Source organism: Erithacus rubecula (assembly GCF_903797595.1).
Source record: "Erithacus rubecula genome assembly, chromosome: 15".
NCBI classification, from domain to species: domain Eukaryota; kingdom Metazoa; phylum Chordata; class Aves; order Passeriformes; family Muscicapidae; genus Erithacus; species Erithacus rubecula.
In genome coordinates, this window is record NC_136667.1 from 18,849,778 (window position 1) to 18,860,612 (window position 10,835).

General features: G+C 59.3%; 1 protein-coding gene across 1 annotated transcript in view; it reads right to left on the bottom strand.

Moving 5' to 3' along the window:
• LOC306808494 (putative E3 ubiquitin-protein ligase MID2) overlaps nucleotides 1–9,974 on the bottom strand; it is a gene marked incomplete at its 3' end in the record, with an annotated part of 41,523 nt that extends 31,549 nt beyond the window's left edge. The window contains 1 exon segment of the mRNA XM_079319135.1: nucleotides 9,894–9,974.
• Nucleotides 9,975–10,835: the final 861 nt, after the last annotated feature.

Here is a 10,835-nt window from a genome sequence, read left to right on the forward strand (position 1 = left end):
GCCAGCCTCTCCCTCCTTGTGTGCAGACAATCCTGGTCTCCCCAGCAAGGCAGGCTCTGTTTGATGCTCCAGGAACACCCTGGGGTGGTGCACAGGGAGAGAAGAGGAAAACCCTTCCCTGGGAGGTGGGCAGGGTGGCACAGGTGCCCAGAGCAGCTGGGCTGCCCTGGATCCCTGGAGTGCCCAAGGCCAGGCTGGACAGGGCTTGGAGCAGCCTGGTCTAAGGAAAGTGTCCTGTTCCAAGTGATTGGAACTGGATGAGCTTTAAGGTCCTTCCAACCCAAACCAGCCTGGAATTCCACAAAAAAAGGCTGTAACCAAAGTGTAGAGGGATGACCCAGCAGCAGGGGAGGGTCTGGTGCTGCCAGCCCCTACAGATGGCAAATAGCTCAGGTGCCACACTGGGACCCCAACTCACTGAACCCATCAGCTCCATCACCCCTACCCCACTGCACCATCTCCCCACTGCCTGAAATGGGATTTGTAAGTGCCTGGGGAAATCCTGAGCTCTCCCCTGCACCAGCTCAGGGGGATTAGAAACTAAATCCACTGGGTATTTGGACAGGTTCGTGCTGCAGCAGCTCTTGCTGCCCAAACACAGCACTGCACACACACACACATTTAACATTATTCTCCTTTTCCCCAAGAGAGCCAGGGCTGGATACAAACAGCAGGAGCAGGAGGGCTCCCAGCAGTGCCTGAGCTCAGCCCAAGGAGGGTTTCTGCAGCCTTGGGAAGGCAGCAGGAGGAAGCTCCAGGCTCCCCAGACTCCAGGGCTGGCAGGATGGGGGTCCCAGGGCACCCTCAGCATCCATGGACTCCCTCCAGACAGCAAACACAATGATTAAAAAACAGAAAGGACAGGATTTGTTTTACAGTCTGACCAAGACTGGGAAAAGAATTTAAAAATCAGGGTTGGTGTGAGGGGCTCCCCAACACCCTGCCAGAGGCAGCAGCCCCATGGAGCAACATCCCACACTCACATCCAACAGTGCAAAACCCCAAACAGCCTCTGGTTTTGTTCCTGAGGGACATTTGTGCATGAATTGTGTTTTCCTTGCTGGGACAAGAGTTTCACCTGTGACAGAGTCGAGGGGAGCCTCAGGCTGGGACAGGAGCCCCTCGGAGGAGGGAGGGAGCCCTGCTCCAAAGCAGCCTGCTGCCATCAGAGCCTTTCATGCCTCTCTCTTTGATCTTCTCTTTGATGTCCAGGACTGACACAGCACAAGGAATAGCTGATTAGATTGAAATCTGCTTTCTTTAGAGTCATTAACTCCCCAAATACGAAAGCTATAAAATACTGACACTGTTTACAGTGTCACTCGTGCCCAGGGCCAGTGGCCCTCCCTGTCCCTGCTGGCTGCAGTGACAATGAGCAGCAGCAGCACAGGACACCCACCCAAACATCCTGCTGTGCTCAGCTGAGCTTTGCCCAAAACGGAGGGAGAAGAGAGGATGGGGGGAAAAAAAATCAATGACTAACAAAGCAGAAGAGACAGGGAAGGGCAGAGCTGAGGGTGACACAGGGCCAGCTCCTCTGGGACACACTGACCTCTGCTCCACCCCAGCCCTCCCAAATTCTGGGTGCCTGAGCAGCAGGAGCGTGGGGATGGGGCAAGGGGACCCTCAGCAAGTTACACCCAGGGTCCTCAGAGACAAAGGTTCCCCCAGCTCTGTGATTATTGTCACAATATCAAAGCATTTCATCACTGCCTCAAGCTCAGGGTGCATCAGAGAGATGCAGAGATACACCAAGGGAGGAAGGAAGGAAAGGGAGGGGGGAACAACCTGGTGTACAGCACCTGAGGCCACAGCAGCCAGCCCAAAATCCATGGTGTACATCACCCATCACCCGAGGCCACAGCAGCCAGCCCATAATTCACACTTTCCCCTCGAGCAGCATACAGGCCTTATTTTTACCCAAGTTTTCCAAGCCCACACAAAGCTCCCTCTGGCCTCCCCCAGCACCAGTCCTGGGCAGCCTTCAGAGTCCCACATCAGGACCCCCAGACCTGCTCAGAAAAATGTTAATTCTGCAGGTTGACATTTTCTACACCAACCGTGATTATTTATTTCCCCTCCTTTTTTTCCCCTTCCCCTCCGCCCCAAAAAGCTGCAGTGGAGATTGCTCAGCCCCTTCCAAGAATGAGGCTTTAGCAGAGCTATGCTGCTCCACCCGTGCATTAAGGAAAAAAGCAATAAAATATGGCAGCCCTTTCCTTAATTGGCTGGGTGACAGCAGGATACAGAATCTGGGCAGAAGTTGTCTCTGTGCTTTTGTTGTCCTGGGGAAATGAGTTCAGAGGGGATTGGAGAGGAGGGGAGTTGAGAACAGCATGTGCAGAGCAGCAGCCACATCTCGTTCCTGAGGAGTCCAGCTCAGCCCCCGGGGCTGCAGGGACCCTTTGCACCCCAGAGGGACAGGACCCCCTCCCCTTCCAGCCCTGGCCATGACCCTGCACCCCTGCCAGCTCAGCCTTCCCCACCAGCCCCCCTGAGCCTGCCCTGGATGGACAAATGGGGTCCTGGAGGGAGCACAGCCCCAGCTGCATCACCATCCTCATCACCATCAGCCACAGCTCCTGACCCAAGGAAGGCACCCCAGGGAAGGGGAGCCACTCAGGCTCCCCCAGCCAATTCACACCCACCCTCACCTATTTTTTTCTATTTTTTCCTCTTATTTTCTTTTTCTTTTTCTTTTTTTTTTTTTCTATTTTTTTCCTGGGTTTTTTTTGTTTTTTTTTTTTTTTTTCATCAGCAATGCATATTCAATCCCAAATGTGAAGCCCAAAGCTGCAGCCAGCACACAGCACCCCTTGGCCACATCACTGCCTGCACTCCTCCCTCCCAGCACACCTGAACACTCCAAACACAACTTGGTCTTTCCTCCCACTGCAATAACTCCACAAATTTGTCTGAGGCTTTCTGAAAATCCCAGTGATCTCTCTCCCAGCTGCCCACCCCACTCACTTTATTGCCATTCCAGAAAAAGAACACTGCCTGCTGCAGTTCAGCTGGAATCCCCCATAAAAGCTACTGCTGCTGTCCTTAATCCATCAAACTCAAACAGCATTTCCATACCAGCTTTAATTATTTCCCCAGCCCATTTGCTTGGTGCTAAAGCAAGGTTGCTCCACAGAATTTCCACTGCTCTCCCTGCTTCTCTGAAGTGAAGGACAGAGCCAGGAGGCTGCACTCTCTTCAGAGGGACCCCTATGTGCCCCCAGCCCCATGGGAACACTGGCCCTGCCAACCCCCAGCCCTAGGGGACACTGCCCCTGCCCCCTCTAGCCCATGGGGACACTGCCAGCCCCCAGCCCATGGGGACACTGGCCCTGCCAGCCCCTCTCTGCTGCTTGGTGCAGCAATGCAGCAGCTCCAGCCCCTGTCAGAGCCTGGTCTCACGCTGGCAGTGCTGTGCAGGCAGCCCTGAGCCCTGTCCTTGTCACTGTCCCTCTCCCACCTCCCCAGACACTTCCCACAGCTCCCAGCGAGCAGGGAAATGGAGGGGCCATTGTGCTGCTCTGTGCAAGGTTAAAGATATCTGCACAGCTCCTTGGGCTGCATTCCTGGGAGGCTGCAAGGATAAACAACGCTTCCTGCAGGAACTGCAGACAATGGGGGGATAATTAGTGCTAATGCCCAGCGAAGAAACAAAGCAGGTAGCAGATATTTTGGACTTTTTACACCCTCCATCCCCCACTAGTGCTCAGAAAGAGGCACTCAGAGTGGTGGAACTGGGTAGAACTGGGCTCCCGGGCCAGCTCTAAGACACTGATCATCTAAAAGGAGGGAAACTGCGGTTGGTGAGGGTTCAGCCTGAGGGTTCACTATTCTGGTTCACCATTCCAGGGGATTCATCATTCCTGCGTTCCAGGCACACGAGGACAGGTGGTGGGGACACGTCTGTCCCTGTGGGGTTCACCCACTGAGGGGCCCAGCAGAGGAGGTTTGGAGATGGAGCTCGCACCGTGCCCCAGCCCAGCACTGCTCCAAATGAGCCACGAGCAAACCCAGGGAGAGCTCCTGCACTGCAGGACGGGACTCCATGTCCCAAAGGGACCCCGAGTCCCAAAGGGACCCCCACGCCTCCTCTGCAGCCAGCCAGAGATCTGCTCTCCCTGCAGATTCCTCTCCATCCCACAGAAGGCACAATTAGGGCTCGTTTTCAAAGCAGGGCGGTTTTTACTCCTTCTTCCTGCCCCAGTCCCTCAGGAGTGCTCCGTACACCACATTTCCCTTTTCCTCCGGGTGCTGCGGGATGACAGCGACCCAGCGCTCGCCGGACACTTTTCCAGGTCATTTAAAGCCTTTCATGACAAAACGCTCCCGCGCCCGAGGTGACTCAGAGCCATTAGCATCTCTTTGGGGAGGCCTCTCCGCAGGAGCGTCATCTCGAAATAAATAAAGAACATTTATAAACAGAAAAGCACCAATTCCCTCCCGGCTCAGCCTCCCACCGCCAGTATTCCCCCTCGGCTCCAGCGCACCGCATCTCCCCAAAGCTCTCCGAGGGGCAGCCAAGGTAATTTGGCAGACTGTAGGGGCTGTGGGTGCTCCTGCCATCCCTCCAAAGCTCTGCTCAGATGGAGCAGGTAAGCACAAAGGTGATCTCCTCCTGCCCTCCTGCCATCCCTGCTCCTCCCCGCGGGCTGCCGGAGGGGATGAGAGGTACAGCACACACAGGGAAGTTCTTTAATGATCTGAAAAGAACCCAAAGCGTTCCGAATTTTGCGTTTTTCACGATCACAGAGGATTGCAGAGCCTCCCCGGGGGTTTGGCACCTCCAGGAGCACCTGACAGTGCTGGGGCTGCGATCCACAGGCAGGCAAAGCTCACTTCTGGGCAGTGACAGATCCCTGGGGTGCTGGAGGGAGAAGAGGTCACTGCAGGGTCACTGCAGGACTGACCACAGCGGTGCTCAGAGGCTTGGCAGCAAGACTCTGAAAAATCCTGCCTCTAAAAGATAAACAGTGTTCTGTTTATAGATATATATTCAGTCTGGCAGGGCCATGGGCTCCCTCATGCCAGTTCTGTAGCACTGAGCAGTGCCACAGGCAGCAGTGTCACCGCCACAGTGTCACCATCATCATCCTCACCACTATCATCATCACCAGCAGCAGCTGCATGGCAGTGTGGGTGGCAGCCTGAGCCAGAGCAGCACCCAGCCAAACCCAGCGAAAACCCAGCCAAATACAGGCAAACTCCAGCCAAAAGCCAGCCTAAACTTACCCTAAACTCAGCCTAACCCCCCAGCCAAAACCCCGGCCTGATTTCCCCCCCAGTGTCACTCTGGGCTGTCAGGATGCTCTGCCTGCCCTGGCAGAGCTGTGCCCAGCTTCCCTGTGCCCCCAGAGCCCCCCCTTCAGCCAGCCCTCTGCAATTCTTCCCCTTCAGTCAACCTACTCAAAATCAGGTTTGTGCATTAAAGCAAAATTTAATTTCTAGGCCATTACCCCGACGTGATCTACTTCCTGCCTCTGCAAAATGAGAAACAGAGAGGCTGAGCAATTCATTTCCCCCTTAGACAGGAATCTCAGCTACGAACCACAGCAGTGCCATTCTGCAGAGGCACGGGGCCCTGTCACTCTGGAATGAGGGCAAGGGAGGGAAGCTGGGGGACCCCAATGCAGCACATCTGCTGCATGTGTTCATGCATGGATGCAGCAGAGCCCTTGGATCTGCCCCCACAGCCTCAGTGATGCACCAAGTTCCCATTTATTTCTCACACTGTGGGTTTTCCTTTTCCCCCTCCAGCAGAGCTGCCAGACAGTGAGACTTATAAAATACAGTTTTGAGACCTGAGAGCTTACAGCAACCAACTGCAACATCTGTGAAAAAAAAAAAAAGCGCCCAACTCCTCCAAACCAAAGCCTCACACAACTCTCCCCTCCCCTCAGTCACTCTTTGGAGAGTAAGAACCTCGGAGGCAGTTTTAGCACACAGTGACAGCAGCGTCCCCATTCATGAACAGGCGGCTCCGGCTGAGATTCCACCCCAGCCCGACCCCACCCACGCCCTTTTCCTGTCCAGGGGCGGAAATCCCACGGGAAATGCCCCAAAGGAAGAAGCAGATGGCACCACCCAGACCTGGTGGCTCCTCCCGGGACCTCCCAGCTCCAACAACAAACAGCACCAGAACCACCGGCACTGCCAGAGCTCAGCTCCGTCCAGAACTATGCTGGGCCACGGCAGGGCAGCCCTGGCTGAGGTGGGAGCAGACACAACACACCTGGGCTTTGCAATGGGGGCACCCAGGGGTGCCCTGAGATCTGGGAAACCCCACATCCCCTGTGAGCAAACACACACAGAATAAAGGGACATCCTGTATGGGGGAAGGGGGGGGCGGCGGGGGAGAAGGGGGACAGAGACATGATGTTTAGGCTGGACATCAAGACATGTTTTTTCACCCAGCAGGTGACTGAACACTGGGACAGGCCCCCCCCCCAGGGAGGTGGGGATGGCCCCAGGGCTCAAAAAGCACCTGGACAACCCTTGCAGGGAGATGATGAGATTCTTAGGATGGCTGTGCAGGGCCAGGAATTAATGACCCTGAGGGGTCCCTTCCAACTGAGCCTATTCTGTGATTCCTTGAGAGGGATAAGGGGAGCACTGAAACCCAGGAACTGGCCCAGCACAGAGATGTCCCTGCCCTCCTGGCACCAGGAGCTGGGGGAGCAAGCCAAGCCCACGGTGACATGGGGACAGTGAGCACAGAGGCTGACTGGCACCACACAGCTGAGACTGCACAAAAAAGAGATAAACAGTGCCCAGCCTGACCCCCCCCATCCCAGATTTTTGTCACCCAGCCCCATTCCCACACTGGAGGGCCTGTCCTGGGGGCCAGCTACCCACTGCTGTCCTTCCTGTGCTGATGGGCATTATTTGGGCTGGGGGCTGCCCTCCCCACAGCAGCGAGTGGGAGCCCCAGAAAACAAGGGCAAGGGTGTCCTCACACTGGCCCCAGCACAGGGATGGAGCACAATGGGCTATTTCCTGAGAGAGTGCAGCACATCCAGAGGCACAGAAAGGGCAATTCTGCCACGGGGGCAGGGGCTGGACAAAGCCAGGGGAGGGGCAGAGGCTGAGCCACATCCTGCCCTGCTGGCAGGGCCCCACCACTGGCACCCCAGCAGTGCAGCGTGCCAGGCTCTGTGCACGTCCTGGCACAGCCACGGCTGCGGGCTCAGCCCCGTGCCGCTCCCTGCCCAGGGTGGGCAGCTCTGGGGCTGGCACGGGGTCCAGGCCGTGTCTGCAGCCTGAGGAGCACAGGGCTCCAGGGTCCTGCATGCCCCCCAGCCCCCCTGGCCCTGCACAAGGCTCCTTTCAGAGCCACACAGTCGCCCCATTCTCCCACTGCTGACCTCTAGGCCCCGGCATTTCTGGGAGCCCCAGGAGTGCAAGGGACTGCCAGGGCTGCCCCCACAGCCGGGCACAAACTCACCCTCCAGGCAAGGAACACTGAGAACAGCACAGAGCCTGCCCCAGGCTCTGTCCCTCCGCAGGGAGCACACACCCCCTCCCACCCCCACCTGCCCCAGAGGGGCTCCGAGCAGTCTAAGGTTGGTTTTTTACAGGAATTGTTTGTCATCGGCAGCAGCAACTCCTTCCAGAGGAGCAAAATAATCACGCTGCTCATCAGCCCCATTGAATGAGGCAGCTGTGCAGCCTGCAGACAGCTCCAGCATGGAACAGCCTCGGTCCCTCAGGGAGCACCAGCCCCCAAAGACGGGCTGAAAGGATCAAAGCCCCCTCCCCACTACAGACACCCCAGTCAACAGCTCAGAAACCCACAGGGAGCTCAGGGCAGTCACAGCGAGGTTTGGAAACATCTCTCCATCCCTAGAGGGGATGGAGCAGGAGACAACATAATCCTGGCTTCAGAATTAAGTCATTTGTCAATCCCCATGATCCCAGGGCCGGTCCCACCCCTCACAAACACACACACCCCCCCGAGCCCAGCCAGCCCAGCCGCTGCACGCTGTACAAGGCAGGGATTTATCATCCACTGCAGCTCGGCTCCTTTGCAAAACAGCATTTCCAGAGCAGGCAGGACATGGGCTGCGCACAGGCACGGCCTCTCAGCCGCCATGCCAGGCTGAGCAGGGTACAGCCCCGGCTGGAGTGGCAGCACGGGCACACCCAGGGCTCTGCAGGCACCTGCCCGAGCCCAGACAGCTGCTGCTGTCCTTGGCACCGGCTCGTCCTTCCTCCTGGCCCTGCTACTGAACTTACTGCGTTTTCCCAGGAGCATCCCCTCGGTGTGAGAGCATCCCAGCGCTGCTGCTGGACCAGCCTCCCTCCTTCCTCCTCCTGCCGTGCTTTTACCAGCCCTCGGGCAGGGGCAGAAGCCGAGCACGGAATGTGCTACTGGACGGTGAAATGCAGCAAGCTCAGCCCCGCAGAGCCCCTCCAGCCCAGCCCGAGGATCACTGCCCGGGGCACGGCAGGCAGGGCCACTGCTGGCCACATCGGGAGGGTCCGGCAGCAGCTGCAGCCCCCAGTCCGAGCCTCGGCGGCAGAGCCGCAGCTCGGTGCTTTGCAGACACGGTCCGGCGATGTCCCCCCGTAGCCAGCAGCGCCCCGCGCTCGCCAGGCACCGCCGCCAGTCCCACCCGGCCGGCAGAGCCGGTCTCCTCGCAGCCGCCTTCCGACAACAAAAGCGGAGCCGAAACCTCCGGGCTGCTGGGGAGAGCTGGGCGACAGCCAGCGGGGGCAGGAGCCGCGAACGCCGGCGTGTCCGGGCTTGAGGCAGTGCCGGAGCCGGCAGAGCCATATCCCGCCCCAGAAACTCCGCACAGCGCGGCCGCACGGGCCAAGAAACCCGCGCTCGGCATGGGTTTGGAGGCAAAACACGAAAATAAAGCGAGAGAGCGAGGTGTCGCTCGGGCACGTTTCCCAGCAGCTGCACAGATCCTTGGCGCAGGCACACACACCAGCCCGGCAGGGATCCCAAAGCGCGAGCAGTACCCCGGAATGTCCCCGAGCCCGGGCCAGACCACCACGCGTGGCCATGTCCTCCTCTGCGGCTCCGGGTCACGGAGCCACCAGTAACTCCCAGTAACTCCCAGTGACTCCCGTGGCCATGGAGCTCACAGGATTGAGCCGCGCCGGGGAAGGGGTGCGGAGGGCCCGGGAGCACCGCAGCAGCACCGGCCCCGCACCGGCTCTGCGGCAGCGGCGACAGCCCGGCGCCGCGAACCTGGAACCACGAACCGAACCCGGCACTGCAAACCGAGCCCGGCACCGCGAACCGGGAACCACGAACCGAATCGGGCACCGCGAACCCAACCCCGGGCGCGGGGCTGGGAGGACTCGGCACTGAAACCGGGACCGGGGGATGGGGAGCGGGATCCCTGGAGCCGCGGGCGGGGAGCGGGAGCTCGCAGCGCCCCGCAGCGCCGCTGCCAGCACGGCTCCCGCCGAACCGGGGCAGCGGGAAGGCCGCGGGCAGCCCGGGCGGGGACAGGCCGGCCGGTGTCCCCCCCGAGCGGCGGAAGGTGCCGGGCCGGGCTGGCGGACGCGCTCGGCAGCCGGGAGAGGCGGCGGGAGCGGGGCAGCCGGCAGCGGCTCCGGGAAGGGCGGCAGTCCCGGCTACAGACCCGCGGGAAGGGCCGCGCCGGGGCCGGTTCGGTGCTTCTCCCTCCCGCCCCGGTACCACCGCTGGGCCGCAGCACTCCCTCCCCAAGTCGGTGCCGGAACGTACCCGGCCTGGTTCCACGCCCGCCCCGCTCCCGGTGCCGGTAGCAATGCTGGTGCCGGTATCGGTGCCCGTACGTACCGGCGGTCCGCGGGAGCCTCCCCGCCACTGAGCCCCCCCGGCCCGGTTCCCCGCCCGCCCCGCTCCCGGTGGCAGTGGCAGTGCCAGTGCCGGTGCCGGTGCCCGTACGTACCGGCGGCCCGCGGGAGCCTCCCCGCCGCTGCCCAGGCATCTTGGAGGCGCGGGGACTCGGCGGCGGCGGCGGCGCGCGGGGCGGGCGGGGCCGCGCGCCAGCACCGGGCCCCGCCCCTCGGGGCTGGCCCCGCCCCCCGCAGGTGAGGCCGCGGGACCGGGGACACCGTGTGTGTGTGTGTGTGCCATGGGATTGGGGACACCGTGTGTGTGTTCTATGGGACCGGGGACTGCGGGAGCGGGGACAGTGTGTGTGCCATGGGATCAAGGACACTGTGTGTTCCCATGGGATCAGGGACACTGTGTGCTCCCATAGGGTTGGGGACACTGTTCCTGTGGGATTAGAGGCAGTATGTGTCCCTATGAGATGTGGGGAACTGTGTGTTCATAAGTTTATGGTGACCCTTGGTACTTTGACAGAGGGCCTTTCACCTTTCACGTTTTTTTTTTTTCAAAGTGAAAAATGAATTAAATGAGTTTTCACCACCTGGTTCAGCATCACAAAGGGATGTCCCAGTGTTCTCCATGCAGCAGAGCAGCTCTGGGTGAGGTTGGATTTTTACATGCAAAGTGCAGGTATATATGTATCCACAGCAATAACATCAAAGGGAAACATGGGAGGGGGAACCCAGAACTGTAATTTATTCCTCGGTAATATGGGGACATGTGGCACAGGTTATTTATATTTGAAGGCTGCCCAGAGTGTAAAATGAGCTGTCTTTTAAAAATAAACATGAGGAAAAATCCATCCAGGCTCCCGGTGCCTGTGAAGGTGAGACTGGGCAAGCTGTGGGCAGGTGCTGCGAGCCAGGACCAGCAGGAGCCTCCTGTGTGCCCCAGTGCCGCCATCACTGCACACACAGACACACTGTCACTGCACACACAGACACACTGTCACTGTCACTGTCACTGCACACACAGACTCTGGGCTGGTCCAGGGGAC